This window comes from Lotus japonicus, chromosome 1, assembly GCF_012489685.1.
Source record: "Lotus japonicus ecotype B-129 chromosome 1, LjGifu_v1.2".
Lineage (NCBI taxonomy): Eukaryota > Viridiplantae > Streptophyta > Magnoliopsida > Fabales > Fabaceae > Lotus > Lotus japonicus.
The window spans coordinates 90863313-90874451 of NC_080041.1; the positions used below are offsets into that span (position 1 = coordinate 90863313).

The 11139-nt window shown below is 30.1% G+C and overlaps 1 non-coding gene across 1 annotated transcript; it reads left to right on the forward strand.

Moving 5' to 3' along the window:
• TRNAL-UAA (transfer RNA leucine (anticodon UAA)) lies at positions 1–84 on the forward strand. The gene has a single exon. It is a non-coding gene; the product is annotated as a tRNA-Leu (tRNA).
• The last annotated feature ends 11055 nt before the right edge of the window (positions 85–11139 follow it).

Genomic DNA, 11139 nt, shown 5'->3' on the forward strand with positions numbered 1-11139 from the left:
GCAAGTTTGCCCGAGAGGTTAAGGGGGAAGACTTAAGATCTTCTGCACATAAGTGCGCGTGGGTTCGAACCCCACAGCTTGACTTCATGCATAAGGTGATAACTGACATTAAATCTATATTTTTCAACTTCAATCGCCTTACAACCGATCATCCCTTGGCTATGATCAGTGACTTCATGCATAAGGTGATAACTGACATTAAATCTATATTTTTCAGAGTACAAACATGAATTATGCCTACATTTTATAACATTAGCCAACTTCAATCTTCAATCTTTGTTTTCTCTATCTCTCAACACTCTTCAACTTCAATCGCCTTACAACCGATCATCCCTTGGCTATGATCAGTGACTTCATGCATAAGGTGATAGCTGACATGAAATATATATTTTTCAGAGTATAAACATGAATTATGCCTACATTTTATAACATTAGCCAACTTCAATTTGTGTACAGATTACAGCGTAAAAAAAATTAACGGGCGTGAATATTTTAGATAAAACACTTTCATGTTAAAATCAATAAAAAATTTATTTTTTAATATAATTTAAGTACTTTTACATATATTTTTCTAATAATGTTAAGAGTAAATTATGGGGTTAGAAATATATATATTTAAATTTATTTATGTTTACTTTAGTGCATAAAAAAACTACCGCATTAAATATTAAAAAATTCACTACTTTACAATATAATTTCATGTTAGAAATGTAATATATAAAATTATAATCTACTTATATTTTTCATTTAAATTTCTAGTCTTTAGTTTCTTCAACAATAATTTTTTTCTTATGTTTGTGTAATAGATCAAGTTTCATAATTATCCATATATAACATAATTCTCCGTGTGCATCGCATGGGTATAAAACTAGTTTATGAATAAAAGGCTCTATTACAATAATTGTAAAAGTTTAAGGGTTGATTAGAACAAAATAAAAATTCATGGTGCCTATTTTCAAAAGGCATAAAGCTCAGGGTGGTTGTATGCATTTCCCCTAATTTTACTAACAATTCAAAAAACATTATGCAGTTATCTTAATTATTTATACAAAATAAATGCCAATTTTGTAAAAGAAACTTAATTCATTAGTATAAATTTCAAAATCAAAATTATTTATTTTCTTCATATTTTAATCTTATTAAAACATATGAATAAAAAATATTCATTTAGTATAAGGTTTAGTGAATTTTATATATGTGTGTAAAGAGACGTACACATATACTTTTTAAGCATCCATTATTGACTGTGATAAACATGCATCATACTTGTTAGCCAAAAAGACTTAGAATTTATAGAATGATCTAGAAGTTTCTAGAGATTTTCTAAATTTCTATTTGTAAATATGATAAAAATTTATGTTATAAATATTACATTTATTAGTTTTTTTTAATCAAATAATGCATAATATTTATCATTGAGATTAAATAACTTATAGTATTGTCATTTTAAATTTTGTATTTTTGACTTAACTCTAGATACCATCTGTTGAGACGATCATATTTGACCTGAGTGTGGTAAATATCAAATAGTTGTTATTATTTTTTATTAATTTGTAAAAGGATAAAATATGAAAAATTAACTTGAAGGATTTATATTTATATTTTATTTTATTTATGGAGAAACTTCAATTAAATAATAATTTTAAAAAAATTCTTGAAATAAACAATGATAATGTAAGAAAACTTTATAGATTGTTAAAATTTGTTAGATTTTAAATATTTTAACTTTTTTCCTGAGGGTAAAGACAATTTATTCATTCAAAAAGGTTTTGATAACATTTCCTTGGATGAGAAGAAGGAGGGAAATTGTAACACCTGAGGCCAATGAGGGCGAAGAGTGAACGTTGGTGCAATGGAACACGGATAAGGAGTGACTCCTGATAGACTTTTAGGTGGAGAGTGATAAATGTCATTTTTACGTATATTTGAATAACATTTTAGGCACTTATTTGATTTGTGTGCTTCGATTTATATCATTTTAATCTTCAATTGATTAGTTTAGTAATTTTTTAGGTTTAAGATAAGTTTAATGATAATTTCAATTCTAATCCCAACTTTTTGGTGTAGAAAGTTAAAAGATGTTCGAGCAAAATTGGAATCCCGCATTTGTTAACCGTCAGATCGAGCTAAAATTTGGATATGTGGTTCATAACACTTCGAACTTCAATTTGAACGGTTAGATCGAGAAAAAATACATGTTTGGTGAGAAAATGAAGTTTCAGAAGTGTACATGCCTCCGAGCAGCTTTCAGAGGGCGCCGAGCGGCCATGGCGGTTCCAGAAATCCACCTATAAAGAAACAAGACAACTAAATTTCACTATAAAAGCTAATTTGTAGGAGATTATATGAGAGATATACTCCGACCCATCACTTGAAAACTAAGAGAAACATTTGAAAGATAAGGAGAGAGGCTTAGGAGGCTAGAGAAGAGGCTTTGATATCGGATTCGGTGACGAGACAATGCAATGGTTTCGGTTCTTCTCATTCTTCATCTCTATTTGTAAAGCTATCCATGAAAATGGATAGCTAATCTCTCTTTTGTTGGTCCTCAAAGATAACTCAAGTGGTAAGAGCTAGGAACATAAGGGTTGGGTGGGATGAAGGGTGAAGTGGCCAAAGTTCGAACCCTAAGGAGGACTAATTTGCTAACATTACTAAAAACTAACATTTGCCTATAAAAAATCTCTCTTTTGTTGGGATTTGATGTAGTTGTATGATACTTATGCTTTTTATGTGATTCTATTCAATATAAAGCATGTTTCTTGTTTAAGATTTAGTTGTTTTCTCTTAATCTTCATGTTGTATCTTAGATTGATCACCTAGGCTATTTTGCTTGATTCGACTTGTGAGCGGAAGCTATAACATTTGATTCCGAACTAGAGTTAATCATCTAACAATCTAAATTTCTAGACATAGAGTTAGGTCTGTTAGTCATTACACACCCAAACTTCATGATAACTTTCTTTCTTAATCATGTGAGACATCAATGTTTAGGATTAGAGAGTTATTGTTATCCACTCATGCGAGACATCGATGACGTAGAGGTGAACTGGTGTAGATGAATCATACGCTTAGGATTTGTTTGTATTTGAATCAATAGAATGCACATAGGTCATTCAATGAAGTCTAATCACAACACATTTTCATACATGTTGTTTCTCCATCATTTAATCTGTTTTCCTTTTTACTATCATGTATAAACAATCAAACTCTTGGAACGACATAGTATCGAATCTCCCCGAGGACGACAGAATATGTATCTGCTTTATCACCATTGAATCTTAAGGGTTTAATTCCAAAAGCAATATAATTAAGGAAAAACCTTTATCATAGGGACACATGAATGAACATATCTCGCACCCAAACTATAAATATTTCGAGACTGTATATGTATGAGTCTATACATTTGAGGAGAGTATAAAAAAATGATTGGTACTACTCATGATAATTAGATGTAACCTCTTTTCGGGGGCCCAATTCATAAAAACTCCAAGGCTAAGTGTGCTTGCCATGGAGTAATATTGGGGTGGGTGACCTCATGAGAAGTTTTTCCGGGAAGCACATGACTGATGACAAAACGTGTTGGAAAGATTCGTGTTGTTATTGTGAGGTCATTCGTCAGATTGTGATGTTAGAAAAACCAAATAAGCTCAAAAAAACATGTTATCATGTTTAATATTAGAGTAGACTTCACCTAATATGATTTGGTTTGGGGACGAACCAAGCATAAATTGGTGGACATGTGACTCGTGATGCTGACAAGGGCTGAAAGTGATCGCTGATGCAATGAGAAGATATTGACAAGGAGTGACTCCTGGCAAGACTTCTAGGCGAATGGACACATGAATAAATTAATCTCACATTAGAATGAGAGATATTTTAAGACTGTATAAGTACGAGACTATACAGTTGAGAAGGGCTTGTAAGTTTTGATTGGTACTACTCATAACAACAAGGTGCATATTCTTTTCGAGATCCAACTTATGAAAACTCCAAAGTTAAGTGTGTTTACCTTGGAGGATGGGTGACCTGAAAAGTTTTCTTAAGAAGCACATGTCTCACTTCAAATATCTTGGCATCTCTACAACCAAGTTCTTAGGACATATATATGTTGAGTCTGACTTTATGATTTGATTCCCCTTACATGGTAAAGTAAGTCTTTTAAAGTGAGTCTCTTATTTTAAAGGGTTTAAACCCCAACCTTAACCCTCATATTGATAAAGATTTATTTTGTCATGAGAAGAAAATTTGTAGGATTTAAAATGTTCTTTCCAAAATGATCCTATATATAAAAAAATTGAAGAACAAGTAATTGTTAAGTCAAGTTAATGCAATGACCTGACCTCTGACATCACTCTCTATATATGCATCTTGTAAAAAGGCACCAGGATGACAAGTGGTGATTACGACAATCAAGCTAGGTAGCTCTGTGTGACACCTTCTCTATAATTCTGTACCATTAGGGATGTCAAAATGACCCACACCCGCGGATAAAAACTCACTATGGGCAAAATTACCCCCACTCACGAGTATCCACAGATTTATTTAATGGATATTTTCACTATCCATTTATTAGTGGGGCGGGTACATATATTGAGGTATCCATACCCATGGATACCCCAAATATATAAAATACTAAAATATCTTAGATATATAAAGAGATGTATATCTAATATATGATGAATTTGTGTTTGGGTTATAGTTCTCCTTCAAGTAAACTTGTACAATGATAGTTTCAAAAAAAAAACTTGTACAATGATAATGGTAAATGGAAACCCTTAGACCCAAAAAAGGGGGTAGAAAAGAAGTATTTTCCTTTATACATTGATTGACTGTAAAGTCTAATCTTAAATTTTATTTTTAATATTATTTTCATTTGAAAAAATATATGTGTATCCATATATGTTCATGGGTGTTAGGAGCTCATGTATATTTTAAAATTCAGTTAAACCTCACTTAATTGATATCCATGTGTGTATGGAGCGGGCACGAGTATGAATTTTCACATGTGGAGTGGGTGGTGGGTATATACTACCCATGTCCACCTGTACCCATTAACATCTCTATTTACCATAATTTGTATGCAAGTCTAAAAAACGGATAATAGGGTATTTAATGACTTATTTTACAAAAACACATATTAAATAATAATATATTTCTGAAATTATTTAATTAATGTAATGAGCAAGTTTTCCTGAGAGGTTAAGGGGGGAGACTTAATATCTTCTGCACATTAGTGCGCGTGGGTTCGACACAGCTTGCAATTTTTTCAATTATTATATTTTTTATTTAGATTTTACAAAGGAGAAAATTTACATCCAATATTTCATATGTTGAAAGTCTAGTTGACCAATAAGGTATTAACATCTGTCAATACAGTCCACTTCATAAAACGAAGTTGAATATGAGAGAAAACGGCAAAATAGAGAGTATTTCATAGACAGACTTTTTTTTTTTGACAGAATTTCATAGACAGACTTTTACAAAGGAATTATTAACCACCGTTTAGTTACTTAAAATAAGTTGGTGAGCTGTAATTAAATACGTGTAAACTTCTCATTTAAAAACTGGATAGCAACAATACTATGCAATGGAGGTAAGTTTTTTCCTTTCACAAATTCATTGTAATTGAACATTAAACACTTATCATCCATATCCATAATATATAGAAATAGGAATAGTTCACTGTCCCACCATTCCATGCGGCACATCATCTTACCGTCTCTTCATAACAAAAGTTTCATGTGACACCAATTCCACGTGGCCTTGGCCTCTTCATTCTTTGTTTTCTCCATTTCTCACCACTTTTCAACTTCAATCACCTTACAATCAGGGGCGGAGGCAGGAACTTTATAAGGGGGTGACGAAAATTTAAAAGAATGTAATTTATAAGAAAATTTTAATTTTTCTCACAAAGCATGTGCAAAAAAATCATATATAACTAGCAATTTTTTATAAGCATGAGAAATATATAATTAGTTTGAGTACAAAAAATACTATCCAGCTCATAAAGATTTTGACAAGAATAAAAAATGAGACTTGACAAAAAGACATTAGTTGGGTATACCCTCTCAAAAGGTAGTAGAAAAAGTAGCCCACAGTAAGTTCATAGCAGAAAATCGCAGAGAAAGAAGCTATTTCAAAGAATATTTTTTTCTCATTATCATGTAGAAAATCATAGTTCAGTTTTAGTATATTTAGCACCACATTACTTCAATTTCTTTTGAGTACATAAGAGTGGAGAAGGCACAAGCAGTACCTAAACACTGAAACACACCAATTAATCGATCACCACATTAACTGCAATTTATAAGTGTGACTAGCAAAAGTGGTTGGACTATAAATTTAGAACTTATCAATCATGCATCAGCCATTAGGAATTTATGCAATGGAAAAGTATTTTCTACTTCACCTATTGGATAAACTAAAATTGAGGGGTGCAAAAAAATATTTTTTCGCTAAGTTAGAAAATTTTCCAACTTGGGGGTGACTGGAGCATGAGGCAGTCACCCCACTCCCTCCGTCCCTGCTTACAATTTCAATTGTTATCTTCATATCTTTTTCCCTTCAATAGTCGTTCATGATGTTGTTTTTGGATTGATTATGAGTTCTTTCTCAAGTTCAAGTGGGAATGAGTTTGAGTTAATTCTTTTCTATTATAATTACTCCTGATGGAGTATAATAGATGCATCAAATGATGTTTCATGTTTTTTTTATGTTTAATAATTTATTTATATAATTTTGATATTTTAACTTTTACGGAGAGGACAAATTTAAATGAAAATATCATGATGTTTAAACTAATCTTAAGCACGTGTCATTGCTATTTATTTTTTTTAAGTACTTTTCATTGTAACATTAAAGGATTTATAAAGAGGGTGATAAATATAATGTTCCAATTCATACCATATACAACTAATTCTCATAAATAACTTAGAGCTTTTGATCTTTTTAAATCAAATTTGTTTTTGCGCTATAGTGTCAACAAATCATCCCTTGGCTATGAGTAGTGACTTCATGCATAAGGTGATAGCTGACATGAAATTTATATTTTCCAGAATACAAACATGAATTATGCCTATATTTTATAACATTAGCCAACTTCAATTTGTGTACAAATTAAACTGTAAAAAAAATTTACAGGAGGAATATTTTAGATAAAACATTTTCATGCTAAAATCAATAAAAATGTTTTTAATATAATTTAAGTACGTTTACATATATTTTTATAAAAATGTTAGAAGTAAATTATGGGATTATAAATATATATATATATAATTAAATTTATTGTGTTAAAAAACCATCGCGTTAAATATTAAAAAATTCACTAATTTACAATATAATTTCATGTTAGAAATGTAATATAAAAATGTAATCTATTATATTTTTAATTTAAACTTTTATTCCTTAATTAGTTTCTTCAACAATAATTTTTTCTCATGTTTTGTAATAGATCAAGTTTCATAATTATCCATATATAACATACTTCCCCGTTCGATCGTATAAAACTAGTTTATGAATAAAAGGCTCTATTACAACAATTGTAGAAGTTTATGGGTTTATAAGAACAAAATGAAAATTCATAATGCCTATTTTCAAAAGGCATAAAGCTAAGGGTAATTATATGCATTTTACCTAATTTTACTAACAACAAATTATACTTCCAAAATAAAATTATGCAATTATCTTAATTACTTATACAAGATAAATGTCAATTGTGTAAAAGAAACTTAATTCATTAGTATAAAACTTCAGAATTAAAATTATTTATTTTCTTCAAATTTTTTATTTTTTTTTTGGGAGGGAAAGGATAGATATAAGATAATTCTAAAGAAAATCAAAATTTAAACCCCAAATCATATATTCCTTAAATTCGAAACTTCTTTCATGCACAATGTTATTATCACAGTGGTAGATAATGAGCAACAACAAGTTTGAGCTGCTTTTTGGTGATTCAGTGCATCAACAATTAAATTCTAGAGTCACATGGTCCCCCTTAACAAGGATTAAAGTCATGTCGCGTATAGTATTAACACTAACATAACAGAGAAATGAATCAGACTCAAGCTATGACATGCTATGTCAATCAATTCCCCATTGATTCAGTGCATTCTCAACAGAGAACTCCTCATGAATCTCGGTACATGCAAGGCAATCACACCCTTCAGTTCTGAAACCATGCGGTATATGGTGAGGAGCTCTTCTGGGATCTGGTAATGGATCACGCAACTCTTCATATCTCCTTGTCATATCGAAGAGATTTTGGCTGCTCACTTTTATAAAGTGAGAAATCCCTATGGTTCGAGCAATGATAGCCCCTCTTAAACATAGCTCCAACTTCTCCAAACGTAAGTCCTTCCCGTTTAGAAAGCATCTCACGATCACGAGCCCTATCAATCTCAATAAGACCAGCCCTATCATTATCAATGGGATCGTGCGCAGCTACATGTACATGAACTTTTCATGTTAGACACACCTCCCCATAAACTAGTATATAGATGTGTGAATTGCACTCATTAAGTGATATCACCTCTTCTCCACGGAAAAAGTACTCAGGTTCCATTTCTGGTACCAGTATCATATTTTTAATTTTATTAAAACATATGAATAAAAAAATATTCATTTAATATAAGGTTTAGTGAATTTTATATATGTATGTAAAGACACACACACATACACACACACACACACATATATATATATATATATAGGGAGGATGTATCTTATGAGAAAAGTGATCTTACATGAGAAAATGAGAATAAATCACGACCGGTAGATCTAATCATGAATGGTATGGATTAAAACATGAAGTCATGTGACTTTTTAACTTTTTTAAATGATCACATGACTATTAATTTGATTTAATCTGAACCATTCATGATTAGATCTAACGGTCGTGATTTATTCTCATTTTCTCACATAAGATCACATTTCTCATAAGATACATCTCCTATATATATATATTAAGCATGCATTATTGATTGTTAGATCATGCATTAGCATTATACTTGTTAGCCAAAAAGACTTAGAATTTATAGAATGATCTAGAAGTTTCTATAGATTTTCTGAATTTTATTTGTAAATATGATAAAATGCTATAAATATTAACATATTATTAGTTTGTTTTTATCAAATTATTATTAATAGTTATAATTGAGATTAAATAACTTAATAGATTTGTCATTTTAAATTTTGTATTTTTGGCTTAACCATGGATATCATCTATTGAGACGATCATATTCGACCCCGGTATGATAAATGTTAAATAGTTGTTATTAATTTTCTATTACTTTTTAAAAGGGTAAAATATGAAAAATTAACTTTAAGGATTTATATTTGAATTTTCTTTTATTTTGAGAAAACTTTGATTAAATAATAATTTTTTTGTAAATATTGAAATAAACAATGATAATGTAAGAAAACTTTACAATTTGTTAGATTTAAATAGAGTAAAATGCACTCACCCCCTTAAGGTTTGTCAGAATGACACTCCACCCTATTCTTGTTTTAAATCTACACTCCACCTCACCCCCCTCTAACAAGTTAACACCATCTAAAAAGATGCTAACAGAATATTCTTTTCCTCATAATAATAATTAAAAACTAATAAGTAAAATAACAAAAGCTTTTTTTAATTTTTTATTTAGAGTAACACAACTTTTCAACAATAAATATAAAGAACTTCAAATTAACTTATAGTAAAAATATTTTTAAAATGGTAAACTTCATTCGTTAAAAAATATAACTTATTTAGAACCAAAAGATTCATTCTCTTTTTAACTCAATTAACTATTTTAAATATTTAATAATAATTAAAATAAAAATTTATTTTTATTTGTTTATTTAGAGAATTTAAATACTATAAAAAAAATTATCAATAAATATAAAGAAATTTCAAATTAATTTAGGATGAAAATATTTTTGTAATATTTTATGAATCTACGTTTTTGTAGTATCTTGCTCTAAATAAATTATATTTTACAGCAATGGATGCACTGGATCTCAAAGTTACTATAATAAAGAAGATATCCCGAACAAGAAAAAAAAGTTTACAGACCCTATTAGACACTAGAGAATTTTTTTTTTCATTCTCCCAAAGGTTACTCTTTTTTTTATTTGAACATTCTCTCATACATGGATTATAGTTTATGAAGATCATTATCGATTGTTGAGTTAACTCTGATTAACAAAAGAGTCTAATATAATAATGACAACATTCATAATTTGAAGATTAATTAAGATTAATTTATAGTTAGTCATATTTATTCTCAAAATCTGAAAGTTTTAGGACTATTTCATACATTTCACCCTTAATTTAAGCTATAACAAAAATAAAATTTTTTTCTTCACTTTTTTAACGAATGAACTATAAGTTAATTTGAAGTTCCTTTGTTGAAAAGTTTTGTTACTCTAAATAAAAAAATAAAAAAATGATTTTGTTATTTTACTTATTAGTTTTTAATTATTATTATGAGGAAAAGAATATTCCGTTAGCATCTTTTTAGATGGTGTTAACTTGTTAGATGGAGGTGGGGTGGAGTGTAGATTTAAAAGAAGAATGGGGTGGAGTGTTATTCTGACCAACAAGGCAGGGAGTGAACGATGGTGCAATGGGGCACGAACAAAGAGTGACTCATGATAGACTTTTAGGTGGAGGGACACATGAATAAACTGATCTCGCATCCGAATAAGAGATATTTCGAGACTGTATAGGTATGAGTCTATACAGTTGAAGATGGTATAAATTTGATTGGTACTACTCATGACAATTATATGTCCTCTTTTCGGATCCCAAATCATAAACTACAAGGCTAAGTGTGCTTGCTTTGGAGTAATATTGGATGAGTGACCTTATGAGAAGTTTTTCCGAAAAGCACGTGACTGAGGACAAAATGTGCTGGAAGGATTCGTTTTGTTACCGTGAGGTCAGTCGTCAGATCGGGATGTTACAAAAACCAACCAAATTAGCTCAAAGAAACATGTTATCATGTTTAATATTAGAGTGAACCCCTCCTAATATGGTTTGGTTAGGGGACGAACCAAGTAGAAATTGGTGGACATGTGACTTCCGAGACTGACAATGGCTTGACGTGATTGCTGATGCAATGAGAAGATATTGACAAGGAGTGACTCCAAGTA